The 21,484-nt window shown below is 41.3% G+C and overlaps 1 long non-coding RNA gene across 1 annotated transcript in view; it reads right to left on the reverse strand.

The window, feature by feature from the left end:
• Positions 1-1,914: 1,914 nt before the first annotated feature.
• LOC148051006 (uncharacterized) overlaps positions 1,915-21,484 on the reverse strand; it is a 67,758-nt gene continuing 48,188 nt past the window's right edge. Inside the window, exons 3-4 of the long non-coding RNA XR_015700796.1 lie at positions 4,763-4,937; positions 1,915-2,058 (exon numbers count right to left, since the gene is read on the reverse strand). This is a non-coding gene — a long non-coding RNA (uncharacterized LOC148051006). The remainder of the gene's footprint in view (positions 2,059-4,762; positions 4,938-21,484) is intronic.

A 21,484-nucleotide genomic window follows, 5' to 3' on the forward strand; every position in this document is an offset into this window, starting at 1 on the left:
TTTTAAACCTGCTAAGAAACATGTTCATGAGGAGTCAGTGTATTAGTGGGTGTTTTTCGCAAGGCAGTCTTGGATTGGTGCTGATGCTGACTAAACACCCCCTAACCAGTCTGACCAAAAAAAAAGAGTCAGCAAGTCATGCTGGCTTTTGCCCTACTACATGATACCAGCATCAAGTGATTCTCACACTATCACATACACGCAGTCATGGCAGTTCTAGCAGTATCGGCATACGGTTGTGTGAGTAGAAGGAAGATTGGCTTTCCTGAGCTCTTGCAAAAGAAAAAATGTTCATGAAACTGGGGGTCTTTCATAGGAAACCATTTTTCTGTGGGTGTTATATAGGTGCACGTTTAACACAATAAGCAAAGGCAATGACAAAAAAACCTCTCCTTTAAGGAAAAAATTAATTAGCACAGACAGTAAAGGCTTCTGTCTAATAGGAAATCCCTTTTCTTCCCTGCATTCTTCCCACCATTTTAGATGGTGCTGTAGCACAGTCAAGTGGTACCTACTGACATTTTTATTTTGGGTAAAAGCCCATGAAAACATTAAAGCATGAACAAGTCATCAAGTCAGTTTATGAATCAATATACAGATTTCCTTCATGCCCATAGCTGATTTCCATAACCATGAGCGTGCTGAAATCCTGTCTAGATGCCAAATCAATTTTTCTTATATATGAACATCACAGCTACTTGAGAAAGGGAATCTGTGCCAAAAAACCTCACGCTCTTAACTAATTATTTCTGTGACTCCCTCCTTGCAAAGCACAATGACTGCCACATAAATACACACAACATTTATTAGGAACAGGCACACTTCCCACAGGTTCAGCCTGAGTGCAGCAGCATCCCTGACAAGCTCATCTTCCCGAACTGCGCAGCCAGCCTTTATCACAAGAAATAGTTCTGCTTTTCCCAGGACTTTTTTGCTGTGAAGTACTCGAGCACTTACTGTCTCAGGCAGGGCAGCCAGGAGGGTATGGAAATTTGCAGCTCTCCATAGAAGCATCCTGCAGAGAGAATTGTTGTCTGGCATTTGCTTTTGCTACTGGTCTTGCCTAGTGTCATCATGTCCTCCCATGTGCCCCCTCTGCATAACATCCAGAGAGATATATCTCCTAACAGATGAAAAACCTGTTAGATCTCCTCCTGGACCCAAATGTATTGATAACATCAATTTGCACTTAGTTTGTCCTGAAGACAAACCCCTAACGTGCCTGGATTACGGGAGGGAAGCAATAGTGCTGCTGGGAAACTCTGCCGTAATCTCTTTGTCATGCAGCCTCACACTTGGATAGGGGTGCACTGCTGATGGGATATCCCAGCGTTCGCAGCAGCTGAGCTGCTCCATGAATTCATTGCAGGGTCTCCCTCTCACCCAGCCCGGAGCTGCTGTCTGTGGCACAATACTTCATGTAAATAATTTCCAAGTGGAGGTACTCATTATTAATGCAGACAGTTCTGAAGGTAAAAGCAAACAGCATTTGGCAGCAAGAACTATTAATGAGAGTGTCATTAGGGAATTCATTCTGCAAACCACACGGCGATTTGCAGGGCATTTCCTTACAAGGCATCTTGGAGCAGATGTTGTGCAAGTACCACTGATGCGGAGCAGGTGAAAAGTGGGGTTAAAGTACCAAACCAGCACAGATGACCAAGTAGAGAGGAAGACAAGAGGCTGCCAGGATAGCAGGGCCTGAGGAGATGTGGGTTGGTATTGGCAGACTAAAAGTGTGCTGATGTAATGAACTACCATTGCACAACAAGGACGGTGCTGGGGTAGGTGATGGTTAGGTCCTGTTTCCAGCCTCCAGACATTGTCGGGCTTTCTGGACTTCAGGCACCATTATGCATCTGTGTGCATGTGTGCACAGGCACTTGTGTGTGTGTGTAGGCATGAGGAGCAACATCTAGGCTAACTCTTCTAGGCTACCCTTGAATCGGCAAGTCTTGTTAAAAGAGCATGAGATCAGTGATGGACTAATGACTCCTGTGGGCTGCCCTAGATACTTGTTTCTTGGCGTTTCTTCATATTTTCACAGTCTCCAACCATCTGAAAAAAAAGGAAAAAAAATTATAAGTACAAAATAATATACATTAAAGTAGGGAATATAATAAATAAAATTAGATAATAATTTTAGCTAGTAGATTAATTTACTTAGATAATAAATAAAATATATAATATAATAAATAAAAATATTAGAGAAATTATAAATAATGGTGTATAAAAAAATGCCCTAAAACACAGGAGGTAAGGAGAGCAGGAGCTCTTTGCTCTTGCTGGAAAGGCAGGGGCAAAACTAATCTCAGACCATTCTCCCTCCCCAGCAGGTCCTGTGGAAGCATGTAAAATAGCCAGCTAAACTGACCCACCTGTAACATTAAGGTTTTGAAGGGAAAAGGGCATCTGTTCAAAAAATACTACTCTTATCTTTCAAAGTCGGTTGGACTCGATGATCTTAAGGGTCTTTTCCAACCTTGACGATTCTATGATTCTATGAAAGTCGGCTTCTGTCATTGAAAAATAAAGCGGGTGCAGAAAAGGAAAAAAATCCCTCCCTTGTTTTCCACATTAATGTATACTTTTGTTGAACATACTGCTGGCTCCCGCAGTCCCACCGCCCACAGCCTGAGCTCTTGGCTACCCTTCCCCATGTAGTTCACTTGAGAAAGAATAAATGTTCATCATTTCAAGCACTAGCAGTAACAAAAAAAGGAAATGTCCCACTCAAACATCTCCCAAATTACCACATACATAAGTTACAAATTAAATATATTATGCAAAAATCTGAATCACTTACATAATGCAAAAGGACAGAGTGCATTCCAGGCTGCCCGATAATGTGCTGGTTATCTGAAGAAGGTCTGAGGGAAAACTGCTTCCCTCCTTAATAAGGTCTGGGGAACATTGTGCAGTGTCCTTCACCAAGGCATTTACAGGAGAGGATGCCACCCAAGAGCAGGCTGACACCGGGCAGTGTATTCACTGCCAGAGTTAGGACTGGAGTCCAAGTCCCCTGAAAATCAGCTGAGAGCAGCCTGTCGCTGTGCCATGGCCATGCGATGAGGCACTGCGTATTGAAGCACTAATTCTGTGGTACTTTCTGGTGCTCCAGAGCCTTGGCCCAGCACCTGGGACAAGTGTTGGTACCCTGAGCATCAGTCGAGCTCTGAGGATTTGTCTGAGTACGTCAACAGGCACTCTCACGCTCTCTCCTAATTTATAGTGACATTTCACTTCACTGATGGCAAAGTTTCCCGGCAGCATAGCCCTGTCCCCTGTGCTAATCCCCCGGCGCGCACAGGGCGCGCTGCCAGCTAGGTGCTAAATGCTGGCACGAAGAGGATTATCACTTTCCCTCCCTGCCCTGCCCCAGCTGAGCTGCGGCGCAGGAAATGCCGCAGCCATCGCACACCGCAAAGCAAAGCTTCTGCAGATTCCTGTTGGGGAGAGAACAGGAAAAGTGGGTTCTGAGCTAGTGCTCTCTGCTGCGATGAGGCTGAGCCCTTCCCAGAGGTCTCACAGAAACTGCCCATGTTACCTGGCAGGGCAAGCAGTCCAAGGCACTGCTGGGGGACAAAAGGCAGCCAAGTGCTCACTAAAAAACTTCGTGAACACTGCAAAAGTCATAACACTCAAGGACTGCAATGCTGCAAGCAGTATGCATCTTACCCAGCTGAGACTTTTTTAAACCCTTTGTTTCAGATCAAGCACATACGGTCCCAAGCTCCGTACAAGTACATCAACCCATGGCACCTCTGAGAAGCAAATAATCGAGTAATTGTTTCCAACACACACAGGCAGTACCATTTTGTAACATCATCTTGCCATTAGCAAATATAATCTAAATACCTAAGTAGAAATAAAAGCTACAGACAGGACAAAGCGTGCCTATGTAACAAATCCATAGCTTTTCTAGGTACTTGGTGCATCAGTATCCTAATCAGTATCCTAATTCTATTACAATCTAATGGCTAATTCTTGATCAAATAGTTAACACTAATGATATCAACAGTTATTTCTAAATGATTTAAAACTTGGGGAGAAAAATATCCACCTTATGCTTCTTGTTTGTGGATGTTTGGTTTTGGCGTTAGAGCTGCAAAACTAAAATGCTTACTATGACTCAGAATTTACTATATTCTATCTCTGTCCCCTAGTTTATATAAAGAGATCATAACCTCCTCTGGCACCATAAATAACCATGCTTCTACAGCAGCAGAGGCAGGCACAATGGACAAAAATCATCAAAAACACTAACCAAACAAGCAGAAGGGGTTATTAAAGAACGCTTAAGCTCCCACATGTTTATTTTCAGTGATTTCCACTGTGAGCACTGCCTTGGCTCTCCCAAGGAGAGCCAGGACACTGATTGTGCTCTCATTAAACAATGCCCTATCATCAAACAGAGATGCTGGATAAAATGTATGGTTATTAATCCCTTCAACATAATTATAGATGACGAGAAAAAAGAGGGAAGACCACTTCAGTGGAACAACTTCGCTCACAAGAAGAGAGAATAAATAAGTATGATAGCAGAAGTTATAAATGTTTCTAATTCAACTAAGCTGTAATTTTTTTGTTTTTCCCAGTACCATCCATTGGGTTTCACCAACAACTATATACATACACTACTTGGTCAATAAGGTTGGAATTCTAATAAATATAAAAGAAGGCAATGTTTTTATTAAAAATAAAATTAATTAGCCTTTATGTCATCAGCAAAATTAGTTTTTACTTCAACAAAATGACAAACCTTCTGTCACAGCTTGGCTGATAACCTGGTGACCCGGCTCCAATGTACGGTTTCCATCCACATTTTGTGAAGCCATGGTTATGTCTTTGGCTGTCTTTCATTGCGTCTTGTGGGTGGAGGAGCCAGGCGCAGTCACAGCGGGTGGTGTGTTGATGACCAGGACAACAGTTTTCAGCTGAGAAAAGAAGGAAATGGCTTGATGAGTAACAATTTTCTCCAACCTTTTTGCAAGAGGCTGTGGAGACACCACATGTGAAAGGAGGCAAAGTTAAGGACTTCTCGAAGGAGAAGGAGGGACCTATCGACAACCTCTGATTTCTTATGCTTTCTACAGCAAAGCATGGGAGATTCAGGAATCGTTTACAAAGCTTGTGTGACTTAGTGGACTGTTGAGTCCAGGATGAGGTGACATGTGTCTGGGGAAAGACGTTCCTGAGCTACAGAAGAGGCGTTGGGTGAGTCGGGGAGATGGCAGAGGAGCAGGGCTACAGCAGAACTGTGGTAAGTGAGTTACAAGATGGGAGCGGGAGCTCCAGGAACACGTGAGGGTCTGCAGCTATGGAGCCTTTGCTGCACAAGAATTGATACCAGATGACTCATCCGTACAAATCTGATACAGATCACACTATGGACATGTGACTGCTTCTACCAAATTAGATACAGCACATGATGCAAGCTTGTGCCAGCTTCACTCAGACTGCTGAAAGACAGACAATAAGGATGAATAGTTTTGAAGACAGCATGGAGCAGTCAACCACCACCTATTCAAACAGAGATCTTCTCCCCAGAATTTACCCCTCCAAAACAGTGAACAAGCTTAAACCTGTGATGTTTACTAGATCAGTGATTTGCATTGCAGGGCCATAACATTTTCCATTCAGTAGCTGGAAACTTAAGCCAGATGAGCTGTGTCACCAACAGCAGTCAGTGCCACACCATGTGCAGGAGGAGGAGGACGTGCAGTGCAGTCCCACGGCGGAGGGGCTCTGCTCTAGCAGCTAGGAAAAGAAAGAAAGGAGACTAATTTCTACCTGAGACCCAAGAGAGCAGATTATGTTGAAAAGTCTGACTTTCTCATAGGCCTGTTGTAGAAGATAGGTCTAAAACTCAGACTATACTGTTTGCAGCATCCCTGGAACTCTGATTTGCAAAACTCTGAAGAAAACCAAAACAACACCAAAAAAAACCCCAAACAAACAAAAAAAAACCAAACCAGCAACCCAGACCCCAAACCCAAACGTTCTGGCTAGTTCATTCAAGGCTATTTTTCATTCTACTTATCACTGCCACCAACATTTTGCTTAGTCTTGAAGAAAATGTTGTCATTCCGCAGTCAGATGTTTTTACATGTACATCCATCATCGCCTGATGTATCCTGACCTTAGTTAAAACTTATGTTTTCTAAATTGTACTTTTATGTTGAGCAAGCCCTTAGGCTATGCTGGTAAAAGTTTACGTTGAAAAATCATTTATAATTGGTTTGTTTGAGTTATGCCTGTTGCAAAGCCATCAGAGAGGGCAGTATTAATTAACAATGGCTTACATATAGTCTAGACAATAAAAAAGTAAGTAATTTTAGCTTTTTAAGAAGCTTTCAGTATTTTACCAGTTCTAACAAATGATACTGATATAAATTACATTTAAGAAAAAAAAAAATGCAGTATGATTTACAACAAAGCTCGGCCATTTGAAGAATTTATTTTTCGTTGAAATATTTTTATGATATACACACATTGCTCAAATAAAAATATGTTTATTGTGAAACTGAGACAGCCAACAAAAAAATCTTAATTAATTCCATTTGCTGTGCAACAGCTTGGTTGGAGGATTAAACAATGAATTTCAGTTTATTGCATAACATCCTAAGTTTCACTATAAAAGATTTGTTTTCATTTTGGATACATAATGATGATAATTGCACAGAATATTTAAATAGCGCGCACAACAAAAAACCTTCCAGAGCAGTAGCAAACCCTTAGCTGCATGTATTGTTTCAGCGAAATTAAGGAGGCAGTTCATCTGGGTTAGACACTGAAGGATTGAGCCTGTATTTCCAAACATCCCCTCTAAGTGCCTGACATAACTTTGCGAAGTCTTATTAAACATGTATTAATGAATCATTGGAGTTGATTTTATTTATTCACAATGTCATTGCGAAGAGGCATAGGAGTTTTGGATCATGGCACTTTGCAGCAGATGATGTTATTTTAGTTCATAATTGGTGGTGACAAAGCCACAAAACAGTAACAGCATTTGGTTAATGCCAAGAAAAATATAATAGCAGTCAAAGAATTTATCTTACATCTACCTTCATTTGGAAACAGATTGCTTTGTCATCCTTGAGGAGACTGACAACAGATCACAATTTCTGTATCGGTTTGGATCATAACTTGCTTTCTGCCCAGGACCACATATGTTGCAGTTTATCCTACTGTCACCTGATACCATGGAGGTCAGCGTGGCGGGGGGCGAGGAGGAAGAACTGACAATACAAAAATGACTGCAAGCAAAAGGCATTCTTTGGGGCTGATTCTGATCTCAGAGCAATCAAAGATCAGCATGTATTTAAACAGATAGGGTTACTTTAAATAAATGTACAGTAGCAAAAATTCCAGGAAACCCTAAGGCAAACTGGAAAAAATAATCTGCTCTGTTTCCTTGTAGTTCTTTCCTATTTTGTATTGGAAAAAAAAAAAAAAAGGTGGGTTTTTTTTCCCAACAGATAGAACAGCTGAAATGAGGGAAAGAGGGAGGACTAACATGCTTCTACCCCAGGGCTTCACTCAGCCTGAAGACAACCACTAACTCAAGAGACATTCCCTTCTTTCATCTCTCCCATTTTTCACTGACAAAGGCAACAAACTGTAGATAAACAAGGACAAGAAATATAAAGCTCCATCCTTGAGCTGTTTCTTGATCCCTTTCCTATTCTTACCTCCCATCTTCTGTTCTTCTTTTACAGACCCATCCTTTCCCAACAGCTCCAGGCACACATTTTTGAAGTAAATTAAGCTGATTGAGATCTTGCTGACCCAGGTTAAATACAGATTTATGTCATGGAAGCCAGAGGAGCTGTATCAATATCAAACCGGTGTGAGCAAAAGTAGAATCAGACCCAGTAGTATAACGGTATGGAAACATATATGTCCCAGTCGCCTTTTATTCACATCAGTTTAACATTAATGAGGTGCCATTGGCTTCGGTGGAATGGTTGCTGACTTACAGAAGCAGAAGTAACTGGAGATGCCAACAACGCATGTGTTGTTTGGCACCGCTCTCCCTGTGCAGTGCAGGAGCAGAAACACCGGGAATGCCTTTCCCTGCCTGACCCTGCCCTGAGCCCTCTCCCCTACTCCCGGCTGAGGTTATTCTTGCCCACCTGCTCTGGCAAGAAGCTCCCGCACATGTGCTTGGCATGAAGCACGGCCATGGAGGTTCTCTCTATCCTTTGGCATCACATTCGGGTACGTGGCTGAGGTGTAGTGGACCGGCTCCGTGGCACAGCCCCTGTTTCCACGCACAGCATATTTCCCCATGAGTCAGTCTCAAGTGCCGATTTGTACCCAGTCTCACTGCCAGGTTAAAGAGCAGTTACCACAGGCAGAGGGAAAGAAATATTTTACAGGTTTGTAATTCATTAAAGCACTGGACGTGTTCCAATATGAGTCTACTGTTGGGTAGGAAAGAAGGGAGACATGTTCAGACTGTGGTCTACAGCAACACACCTGTAGAATTTGGGAGCATTTCTCCTGATTAAAACTCTGTTTTCTGGGTATTCTGTCTGTGCCAAGAGACTCAAGCACATAAATCCAAGGTAATGCTCTTTTGCTTGCAAGATTCAGGCTTGTGTCATTTCAAGTTTTAACGGTAGATTTTGAGGGTCATTTCAACCATGCCCTATTAGACAAACACTCATGAAACAAAAAAATTCCAGCATAGCACAAACAACAAAATTACCTTAGATCTTCTTGGGTGTGGTTCTTTGGTGCCTTATACTTCAGGGACTTCTATGCATGTGAAGGAAAACACTTCAAGGATCCTTCTAATACCACTATAGTCACACATTTACCTGGTTGGAGAAAAGAGTTCTTGTCTTTTCTCTTTTAGAAAACTTGTAAAATATAATTTACAAGACTTCAGAGTCTTTGGCCAAGATCCAGAAATCAGTACATATCTTTGTATTAACCAGAAATTAAAAGTTTAAGTAGAAGTCGGTAAAATTGTGTTCTCTGACAAAACTGATGACCATCTAGTAGGATCCAACAGCATTGACCTTCAGATGCCAACCTCAGTCACCTGTTACTTTCCATCACAGCTCTAACCAAGGTCTTTCACGATATAAATAAAAACTTTTTTGTTTTTAAAATTCACAGAAAGCTTTAAATTCCTCCTCTGTTTTCAAGAGGAGGCAACATATGTGTGACACCAGGGGAACACTTAAAAAAAAAAGTACGTGCCAAGTAAACATTCACAAAATGTCATGCAGATTCAATACTTCATGTTCTAACTTTCCTTCTAATATTTTACCTGCTACTATCAAAAAATCCTTCCAGTCCATCCAGTGTCAATTTGTACACACTTATCCAGTGATTTGTACAACTTATCACCAATAATTATACTCAGCAGCGAATGTGTTTTTCAGAATAATAGCTAAATTAGTATCCTAAAAGACAGAAAGGTTGAGGCTAACGTAAGGGGAAAGAAAAAATATGAATTGAAAAATAGATTCTCTTGCTTTGCCCAGGTTGTAGCTAAATGCACAGAGAATGGAAATAAGTCTCCCAGGAATATGTCAAACCAAGCAACATAAATGCAGCCTGAATGCACAGAGAGTCAGCAGCAGTGCTGCGGACCTCAAATAGTCACAAGTCAGAAATGATGCCCTAGAAAACCAGGAGATGTTAAAGCTCAATGAATGTAAAGGGGTTTTTTTTATTATTTGTTTGTGAAGTTTGCATTTGAAATTCGTGCTTAGAATCTTTTTTCTATCCCTACAAAGCCTAAAAACTTTTTGTAATAACTAAGCTTCCCATATGACTCCAGTAGCCAGGGAGTTTGTAGAAAACATCAAACACAGAGAGCCTGAACAGGCTAACTTGACAAACTAAACAGGACGTGAAAGCCATGCCACCGTGGCTGGAAGTACCCTGTAGACCTGGTGAGAAATGACCCCAACGGGATCGAGTGCCAGGCCTGGGCCAGCTGTGCAAAATCACGCTCCCTGCATGCAGTCACGGGACGGCTGGTGCTTTTCAGTCCTGGCCTCGGGGTAACGCATCTCCTTCTGGTTCAGAAACTTCGGGAAAGTTTCTTATGGGTAAATATAGGCCAGGCAAGTACATTCTGCTTGGAAGGAGGGCATTTCTGAATAAACATGCCCCATTTATAACTTTACCTGGGGCAAATTGTGTGTCGGTTTCCTTACCAAGACAACCAGCACCACAAAGAGAAAAGAAACACACCTTTAACTTGTGCAATAAAATCTGCAGAGCAGTCAGAACATTAGGATTAGCAGCCTTGGTCTCTCTGCCTTTCATTTAAAAACAAAAATGCTATTTTTTTTTTTAATGCACATCAGTCTATGTATTTCCTTTGAACAACATTCAGGAACCAGCGCTGTTTATTACAGTTCCTTTCCTGAAGAGAGCCAGGAAGCGACAGAAACTTGCTTCAGAAAGCTAGCCAGGGCAGCCACCAGCCTTCACAGAGACATGTGTTGGATGTCTTAAAATCACTGGGACAAACTTTTTTCTACACTGGTGCAGCATCATTGATTTCACAGGGGTTATAGTGCTTCAGTGAGTGAAATTTTCCCCAGTTACAAAATTACAGCAGCTATTATTGGCTTGTAGTAGTTTACTCAGACCCCTTAAAACAGCAGACCTGTTTTTTATTGAGAGAGGAAATGTTGGTCAAAATGCCAGTGTTATTCCATTTCTTTTCAAGAAAAAAGGGTTTGGTGATCTCTAAGTGCAGCTGTTCTAACATAGCACAGAAGTGAGCACGCTGGGAAATCAGAACGTAAGACATGAAAATGAAAAGCTAACTTGTGCTTGTGTGATTCTGAAAATGCACCTCAATGCCTGTGGACCTCCACCCCAACAGAAATTTTATTCTTGTATCTTAATGACTTCATAACAATTTAATGAAAAAGAAGAGAAAAATGAAAGGCATACACTCTTTCTGAGAATTATGGTCATACAGTCAGTACTTGCCTTGTGGCAGTAACTGCATCAGCTGAACAGGGGTGACTCAGACGGAATCAGGCAAAGGGACTCAAGAGCATTAGCACTGGCTGACAGCCGTGTGGCCAGCATCCCCAGTCAAGACTTGTCTCTTCTTCCCAGGGCTGCCACTAGAACAAACTTTTCCCCCGGGGCCATCCAGGCAGGGCACGGGGTCCTCCAAGAGGCTGTGAAGTTCCCATCTGTGGAGGTTTCCATGGCCCTGCTGGATCGAGCCCTGAGCAACCTGGTCTGATGTCCCTTTCTGCTCCAAAAGACTCAGGATCTCCCGAGGCTCCTTCCAATATGAATTATACTCTGATTCTGTATTATAACAGCAATTACCCTAACTGAGAACAAACCATCGTCCTCTACCATGTTTCACATGATAAAGCATAAATAAACAAACCCAAACATAAGCAAATACAGAGATAAAATTGAAGCTCACATATTAAAACACTTTTGACACTCAAGAGACCCCTTTTTAGGCAGCGTTTGCATGGAGAAGTGATTCCCTCTGTCTCCACTCCTTCCCAGGTGCCCCCTCCCTCTACCACACATGATATCCTCCAGGTTGCTGCCCTTCTCATGGTTTCAGTGCTCCAGCTCAGCTCATACTCTCCCACGCCCATGTCAGGATACACCATCCAGTGATGAAATCCACCTTCATCGAATGCCACAGCAAAACCCCAAGGAGAAGCGAGGCAGGGTTTCACTCCCGTTACGGGTAGGAAGCCTTCATGCTCAGCCTGGAATGAATTAGGAGCTGCAGTCTCGAGTGCAGCCTCTATCGCTGAGGCTCTTTGGTGAGATAATGCCCTTAGTTTTAAGCCTCTGTCGCAGGCAACGCACACAGCATTGAGAGTTTCTCACGTTACGGTCAGATGGAAGCTCCCTGCAGCCTCCCATTGCAGTGCCCTGACACAGAAGAGCTGAGAGTGTTTCATGACAGTCAGTCTTTCCTGTTGCCAGATCCATAAGGTATGCCAGCAGGTCCCTCAGCAGCTCCCAGCAGCAGACAGACAATAGACAAATAGATATATAGCTATAAAGAATGAAACAAATTTTATTTTCTACTCTAGGAACCAGTGTAAGTGGCTCATTGGGCAGTAGACTTATGCAATAATTTACATCCTTTTAAATTGGAAATTACACAGACAGCATAACCACAAGCATAAATATGTTCCTATCCTATTGAAAATAAGCTTTGCTTTCAATTAAGCAGTTGTTAAAAGTATGTCTCTTTTTAAAGAACTGGCTTATGATATGGGATATTTCTTCCTTGGCATTTTTAGTACATAGGAGCTTAAATTTAGGTTACAAAACAACCAGCCTGACCTTTTCCCAGAGCTTTAAACCCTAGACAATTTCCATGGCACGCAGAAGTTGCTCAGTGCTTTTGAAAACTGGACCACTTCTTTGAAGTTCTAGGACCTAACTTCCAGGTTCCAGTCCTGACAATGCTGGACTAATAAGTTTCAGAAAACAGTAGTTTCCCTTAGTTAAATACAGACAATTATAGTCAAACCTTACTGGAATCAGATACACGGTCAAAAGTTTGAAATGCTTTGTGTCAGTAATACTTCAACAAACTGTGTAGGCAAGAAGCACCAGCTATCAGAAAGAGTTTTAAAAAACACAGATCATCTGTTTTTCCATCTATCCAAATGGAATTCTGAAATGTCATCAGTTTAAGGTTTCAGACGAGAAGATATTTTTATCCATTTAAGAAAAAAAATCCATTTCCCATGCATTAGATTCATGCGAAACTCTAATGTTAGAGGATATGTCCATTCTGCTCACTGATATAAATTGTACCCTGACAATCCCAGTGATGGGATTGGAAGTGGGTTGAGCACCACAGCATCTCATACGATGGTCTGGCTCCTCAGTGCTATTCCTGCAGATAAGATATAATTCGTGCTCCCCTCAGGCACCAAAGGCAATGTACCAGTGCAATAATCTTCTGAGTATCCCAATATTTACAAATAATTGTAAAGACCTGCTAATATGGTTTAGTTCAGCAACTCTTCACAGTGCTGAGTGCTGACAGAAATGACAACTAAGAGGGTATTAAACAGCCTTAAGAATGTCTTGAAGGAGCAAGCTTGTGAAGCAGTTATTCTAAGGAACAAGTACCGAGAAGCATGTTGAACATTTCACAATTGTGGCCTCTCCAGCCCCATGTTTTGTTCATAGACTGTACGAAAGCCAATGTTTCAGGGTTTTATAAAACTCCCTAACAAATGGTACTGGAAGTACAATGGTGAAGTTACAGCACAGTCATAGAGGTGTTGTTTGTTCACTCATGTTCAAATTCTGTTTCTAAACTGATATTTAGGTTGAATAATGGAAGTATCAGTGAAATTGGTGTGTATATATCTGAACAAAATGACTTTTCCTATTTTTTCGACCACTCATTCATGCCTTCTGAACACTTCTACAGATACAACCTTGACTAAATAGCTCATCTGAAGTAAGGTATTAATAACAAAGAAATATGTTACACTTCTGCAGTATTTACCCCTGTTCTTCCCATCCTCCATAGATAACACATATTTTCCCTTGTAGTCACAAAATTAGTTGAACTAACACTCATGAGATGAAACAAGTCAAGGCACAGATATATTTTAAATGTACTTATTCAGAGGGTAGAGAAAGACCAAGGCAAAATTTCGTCAGCATTAATAAAAACATACTTTCCAATACACTGGGAGACCAGCGGTTCTTGAGCTCCAAGCTACACATCCTCATAGGTGGCTGCTCCTAACTGCTGGGTGTCAGCAGTCACATGCAAAGCAGGTGGCAGTGACCTTCATTAATAGTGGTTTTTTTTAAAGTTTGAAGGGGTTAAAGAGCCCTGTAGGACAAATTAAGGAGTCTTGCTTGATAGAAGTATTTAGAATAACAATTATTACAGGGAAAGACTGTTTTCGCCAGTGGAACAACAAGTGACAGAGGAGCCAGAAGTGTTGAGGTTTGCAGTACAGAAGAAAACCAGAAAAAAAAAAATATCCAGATATATTCACTCAGATGCCCCCTGTGTTAACTCCCCTGAAATTAATGATGTGAAGTGATCAAGGGAATAATTTTTTTGGTGTCAGTTGAGACAATGTTTTGTCCCATCTCCCTTGTGTCAGAGGCAGGGTGTGCTGTGCCTCCTGATGCCTCCAGCAGGACTCTGGATCTCCACTTCTCTCGCCATGCTGAGTTGCACAGCAGGAAGGAGGTATTTGGTACCAATTCCTGCCAGTGAAATGCTCAGGAAGTCAGAGCTGGTGTCCACAAAGTCACTATGAAGGCCTGGAAGTCCCTGCCAAACTTCAAGAGATACTCAAGATTGTGCCTCAAATTTTCTGTGGAGTTGTGACCTCCTATGGCAACACTCCCAAGACATCTCAGCAGAGAAGCAGTTGTAATTTTTACACTAAGAAAGCAAATTTAAAGCTTCCATTCATTTTACTTTTGAAGTTGGATAGGAGGAGTTAGAGCAGTAAATAATTATTAACTTTCTGGTTTGTTACAGATTTCTTTTAGCTTACCACTGAGTCTGCCTCTGCCTCAACTATCCCATCCATTAAATGGTGTTACCATTAATTCCGTCTTTCACATAAGCATCTTAAAAGTAAATCTATAAAAACTGTGAAACACTCAAACCACAATAAGGTGACATTTAAGTACCAGAGAGAGCTGGCAAGCTCGTATATTGCTTAAAAGAAACCAGAAAAAAGCCATGGTTTTCAGCATTTTTTTCTAATTATGACTGAGAATGCATTCATCTTCCATAAAAGTGTCACTTTATATCCTCACATTAAATTTATCAGACTTTTTCATATAGTGCATATTTCTGAGAAAAATGCATGCCTACAACAACAAATGAGAGTCAACTAAGAGACAGTCACCCATATTTTATTCTTCTGGAAGTGGAAAATCCAAGCACATAAATCAAAGTGACCCCAAAGCAGTGACCAGCATGCCCTGAGCAGATCAACAGTGGTTTCATTGACCTCCAGACTCATACAGGGTCATATTTTCACACAGATGAACTGGTCTTGAACTGCTTTGCCATTGCATTGTGCACAAAGAGACCCCAGCTGAAATGTGTCTCTGCTTTCTGTTAGGGTAACCTGGATCGCTTCCCAAAACACAAAAATCAAACCCACATTCCATTTTAAAAAGTGTTTCTCTGTCCTGACATTTTTCTGGATCTCTTTCTTCTAGTCTTGATTTTCATAAGTACCATTGCATGAATTTACTGTTTACATTCATATTAAAAAAAAAAAACAAACAACAACAACAAAAAAGAAGAAAACCAATCCTCAGAATTTGTTAATAAAGCTTATTCTTTGTTCCTGAAGATTTTTCCAGGGCACTTTTTCATGCTTGTGAGACTCAGACTATTCAGTAAGTGCATAAACTCTGGGCAGCTCGTTTGAAATCTGTACACTTTCCTTCTAATAGGCATACGCTTATGTGTCCCTTACATTACAGTAGTATTTCACAAATGTTAATGCGATTAACCTTGCAGTTTTCCTGCTTGGCGGGAGGGAGCACTGAGGCACTGACTATAAACAAGAAGTTCAGCCCTCTGCTGAAGGACACCACAAAGCTTACATGCCATTAGAGTTTTCTAAATATATTTGTATAATGTTCAACCAGTGGGTAAGCCTTGTTTGTCTCTCAGTATCAGATGGCGTCCAAGCCTCTAGCTGGCTCTCGGCACAGGGATGAATTTGAGCGTGCCATGGCCATGCAGCACATCTGTGGCACAGGCAGGAGCTGAATCCAAACCAGTCCTAACTCCCAGTTTAATGCTTTAATCACAAACTTGGCCTCGTCATTATCCTGTAACATCTCTCTACTCGCTTTTGGGAGTGCTCCCAGGGCAAGAAGGAGAAGCAGAAAGTGAAGGCAGGAACAGACAGAAATGGGCGGCTGTGCAGGATATGTCACCTCCTGGAGAGGCGCGTTCTAGTCCCTACCCTAAGAGTTTTCCACAGATTTTATAAAACAATTACGGCAGCTTTGGGGGGTGACTTCTGTGACAGAACTGTGAAAAATAGAGGCAAAATTTCCATCTTTCACAGGCCCACATTTTGTTTCTAATTTCAGTTCCACTGTTCATATTAATGACAAATTCACAATGCTTTTGTTGCCGCCTTTTTTGCAATGGAAGTGATTTCTCTCTGTCAAAATCAATCATCATATCAGTTTTAATCAGATAAAGCTTTTGGTTTCTACTATCTAAATTGCCCTTCCCACAGTGCCTAAGACAAGCATCAGTACTCCATCACAAAATAAATGTGTTGATATTTGATAGCTCATTTGAACACGGTGGTATTTACATCTTAGTTGGTTAGATTTTCATTTAACACAAGTTATGGGTTCACATTGAAAATAAAAACAATACTTCTCTGTTCCTCTTGCCATTCATGTCTACTTTTGTTTCAGCCTAAAATAACACATTGCTGGAGGGTATTTTCTTAACACTGCCAAGCCTGAATGCAAGCCCTGTGGAAAATGTTTGTGTTGGGCTTGCCATGGTCCAGGCTAATAACAACGTGATGATGTATAGGTGAATTCCTGCTCCTCAAGTCCTCTGTGACATACGGATTAGGCCTGCCCTTATCTTCTAAGACATCTGGATGAGTGTCTGGGTTTTAATTTCACAATGAAATCACTGGGGACTAGAGTTATGTTATGTGCTTATGAACAAAGTGGAATATCCCTGGTAAGGGCAAGAGTGGATTACCTTAGATAACTCTACTTAAACCAGGGAACATTTGAGAATGTTGAAGAAAGGAAAGAGGTTCCACCAATAAAAACAAACACAGGCCTAAATTTGTGTTCTGTGTACTAAACATTTTAAAGCTCCTGGAGGTTGAAATATGACCACATGTAAATGGACTGATAAAGCTAAGGCAACTCTTGAAAGACCAGATCAGGCTTCCCAGGACAACTACCAGCACTAAATCCTAATGGCATGCATAAATCATTTGGAGACAGATTTGTTCAGAAGATGCCACTTTAAAGTCAAAATGCTCTGCTTTAATCACCAGAAATAGTATGTGCATGCTAACATCTGCAAAAAATGCTCTAGGGCAACATGAAATTAGTATCCTAAAATTCCTAAATACATGCTTTTCCTAAAATGAAGATTTTTATTTCTTTATGTCCTTAAAACTGTCAGAAAAAAAGACCTGTGAGAGCATAAAAGGGTCAGTCCTGCCTACTACAGCACAGCCATGGACAACATTAAAAACATCAAAGTTCATATGATGTTCATGGCTGGGATCTGAGTCTTACAGAGCTGAATAATCAGGTTGCCAGCCCCAAATCCTGTGATCCAGGACTATTGCAGCTTCCCAGCTTCACTGTAGTCCTGAGACTCTATTCCCTTTTTGCAGCTTTTGTAGAAATTTCCTCCACGCTCTCAGCCCCTAGTCAGGCTATAATCCCAAGGGTCCAAGCCTGCCTTGCTTACTTGTGGTCATGTTAATGTATGTTTGGGTCTGGCCTGCAAGACAGCACAGGCTTGGCAGCTTGGAGATAGGCTCCTCCATTGCCCTGATTTAGCAACACACAGAAGAAACAGGAGGGAATCAGACTGAAAGCCTGAAGGATCCAGGCTCATGTTCCAGTATTGGCTGCAAAGCGTTCACCGTCTGCTTGCACATTTAAGTTGCGGAAGTGCTGAACGCTTGCACCATGGAAAAAAATGAAGACACAAATAATGGCATTGAGAGTAAAACTACCAAAATCCCATTTTGTTTAGCCTATTAACTACATGTCTTTGAATCTGTTTATTAAGTTAAAATCAACCCAGACATATTGAAAGCTTTTAGTAAACCACAGAGATTAATATATACTTAGGAAGGTTTCAGTTAATACACTATTTTAGTTAATAAATGTGCAACCAGCTACTTCATTTTAAATAAGTAACAATATAACCTGCAGAAGTTGGGGGTTTTTTCCCTTAAATATCAATAGGAAATACAGTAGATTTCACTGAAAACCATGGACAAACTTCTGTTGACTTTGGTGGGGTCAAGATTTCACCCATTGATTTTTCATTTTTCATCACTGCTATCAAATAAAACATTTTCCTCCTCCTTATATACTTATGTACTCTATTCACAATTTCTCTGCCTAGATAGGAAAATGTTTTTAAAATTAAGTGTCGGTGCTATTCCCGTATAGACAAGTTGTTCTATTTACGCTAATCCAGTCATGAAAAGAGCTAAATGAGATGTCGAGCCTTCTTTTTGATCCTCGGTTTAACAAGAGTTTTAATCAGTAATAGATCTAACATACATGTGATGCTCTGCAAGTAATGCAAGAAAAGTATATCAGTTTCTTTTCTGAGCACTTCACCTGCTTACTTTGCTTAACAAGAAATCAAAACACAGATCCTGTCTTTACTGTTCATATGTTAGATGCAAAGGGGGAAAGCTCCATGCAACTGAACTTCCTCTGAATTTGTGTGACTGCAGACTACAGACTGCAATATTTCAAGGGGAAAATGCTAACCTTGCCCTCAGTGGTGCACCTGGGACACTGGCCCTGGAAAAATGAATGTAGGACACAAGGCATCATTACATGCCTTTCTTACACGTTATTCACAGCTGTTTCTTAACAGAGTAAAATGTCTAATATCCCACCAAAGAGCCTGAGGCCAACCTTGTGAGCAAAGATGTCCTGCTTGGCTGGAAAGTTGGTGGGGTCCTTTAGTATATGAAATTATATATCACTGATCCATTTGAAAGATGCTAGAGAGATGGCTGAGACTTATTTTTCTTTTTATTTTGCACAGAGAGCCTACAGCTTTGGGCAAGGCAGACAACAGCCACTGAGGTTGTAGTCAATCTCACTGAAGCTGTTGCCACCATCAGGTGCCTGCTGCACTCCTCCAGCAGCAGTTACCCCTCTGTACTGCAGGGTAGAAGGGGATGCTCTCAGCATATCAAATTTACAGACCAATCACTGGTAAAATGCTGGAGTAGTCTTTCCAGTTGTGCCATAAGGGCAAACAGCTGGGTGGCAGCCTCATCTTCAAATCATGCATTTATCACTGGGAGCTGTTGCCAAATGGAAACTGAGTCAGAGCACTAAAATCGGATCAGAGGCTTTAGTGTGTGGATAGGAGCCAGGTCAAGTGCCTAAAGAGTCTGGGCTTAACCTCACACCTTCTAGAAGACAGTAGGTTGGTGAGAAGGAGTTTCCTCATCTTTGACAAGTTAACAGGTGTGCTTGAGGATGGAGGCAAAGCTCCAGGTTGCCAGAGGAAAGCAGCAAAGCTTCCAAGACCAAGCAGACTTATGTGCCGTCTGACAACTGTGGGCAGGCTGCGCAGATTTGCTTTCAGCATTCAAATGAAGGCACCAGCGTTGAGAACAGCAGTGGTACCCCACCCACCGAAAAGATTCAGTCTCAGCTTTCCTTCTCAAGCATGTGTGGGCCCACCTCAACTACACATCTCTCCTGTTGTTCTGCGGTCACCTGGCATGTTTGGTCTTGCCAACACATGTACACCTAGAAGGGCCAACCTTGCAATCGTTTACTCAGGCACATGGGTTGCACATAAGTAATGAGCTGCTAGCATCGGAGCATGTTAGACAATATGCTGACAATGTCATAACATTATTTCATCCTTCTTAAAAGATAAGACCCAGCCTGTTCTAACCTGCTCAGGTCATTATCTTGTTACCACAAGATCCTGTCACTAACCAGTTTAGAGTATGTAAGGCTATAATTTGCACTAAAATGAATTATGTATTGTTTACAGTTTACCATTAAATTACAATGAACAAAACCAAGCATCTAGGATCCCTGTTTCAAAGTCTTCCAGATGAGTTTAAATGTACACAGAAATTAAAGTCTTGATGCAATACCATCAGAAATAGACTGGAGCTGGGTTGGCTAATTTTCATACTAACTTACTTAAAAGCAAGAAGGAAAACAGTGAAGATCTTTATACGGGCCATCAAAAAGCCTGACTGCAAGTGGTTCCAATTTGCTTTAGTAATTAAATCGAAAGGAGTTTAAGGGTTTTTCACCCAGGTCATTTACTACTTTGGAATTTTACTGCTTGCTTTGCAAAGAAAACAAACTGGAATGAGTCACTAGTGAGTATAAAGGGTGAATGGATGAACACTGCTAAACAAACCAAACAGTGAGCTCAAGTGGATATAGAAAACACAAGTCAGAATTCTAAATATGGATCTGAGAATAGTGTAAAAGGATTAGACGTCTTTGTCACATGAAGAGCAAACCCGCATGCCAGCATGCCTTTCCAGTGCAAGCAGCCACTGATCAAAGTAACATCTACCAGTTTGTAAATATGCTAATCTGCATGTTTACACAAAAGTGTCAGCACTTGCTTTACATCACAAAGAGCCTCATACAGTTGAAGATTAATTACTTCCAACACTGAGATAGTGTGTAAATACTGGTTTCACCAGAACCCTACCTTTTGCTGTATTTGCACAGCTCAGCAGAGGTGTATGTTGCTAAGACAGATAATTCTGGGACACTTACAAAGTGTCAAATATCTCCAGCTTTATTCGGATAGCTAGACTTTTGACAGGTATTTTTTGGTGATTTTGTGGAGCAGAGATTAGGCACGTTTAGGATCCATGTTGTAAGTGCTGGATGGAAAAATATTTTTGCCTTTTTGTACAAATTTTAGCTCTGAATAGCACTGTCTCCCCTAAACCTGATTTGTGCCTTCAGCTTTTACACTTACATATGATTACAAAACATTAAAAGCTACTTTTTCCACTCACTAGGTTAATATCACTTTCCTGAATTATAATGGCTTAGAGCCACCTCACAGTCTACTGGGCTCTTGACAGCTTCCGTATCTGCTTTCTGAATGCCCTGTCCTAACTCCTGTTTAGAGAAGGATAAAAACTATGCCAGGGACACATTTCAGGAACCTTCAACTGTGCTATAAAACAGGGAGAATAATTACAATGCACATTGAGACTGAGAGATCAGTACCTAATGTTGCATTGTTGCAAGAGGGAATGACAGTAAGAAGATGAAGCCAAAGTAAAACTGGATTTCCAAGGCTCAGGTGCTTAAGTCATGGCTTGTAATATCTCTTTAAAAGATATTTTACATTTTCATTTCCATTACTGTGTATCCACTTGTGCTGGTTTTGGCTGGGATAGAGTTAATTTTCTTCATAATAACTAGTGTGGGGCTATGTTTTGGATTTGTGCTGGAAACAGTGTTGATAACACAGGGATGTTTTTGTTATTGCTGAGCAGTGCTTACACAGAGTCAAGGCCTTTTCTGCTTCTCACACCACTCCACCACCAAGTAAGCTGGGGATGCACAAGAAGTTGGGAGAGGACACAGCTGGGACAGCTGACCTCAACTGACCAAGGGGATATTCCACACCATATGACGTCATGCTCAGCATACAAAGCTGGGGGAAGAAGAAAGAAGAGGGGAATGTTCGGAGTGATGGCATTTCTCTTCCCAAGTAACC

Source organism: Nipponia nippon, unplaced genomic scaffold (genome assembly GCF_047370975.1).
Source record: "Nipponia nippon isolate SJK-2023a ecotype South Korea unplaced genomic scaffold, ASM4737097v1 scaffold_7, whole genome shotgun sequence".
NCBI classification, from domain to species: Eukaryota; Metazoa; Chordata; class Aves; order Pelecaniformes; family Threskiornithidae; genus Nipponia; species Nipponia nippon.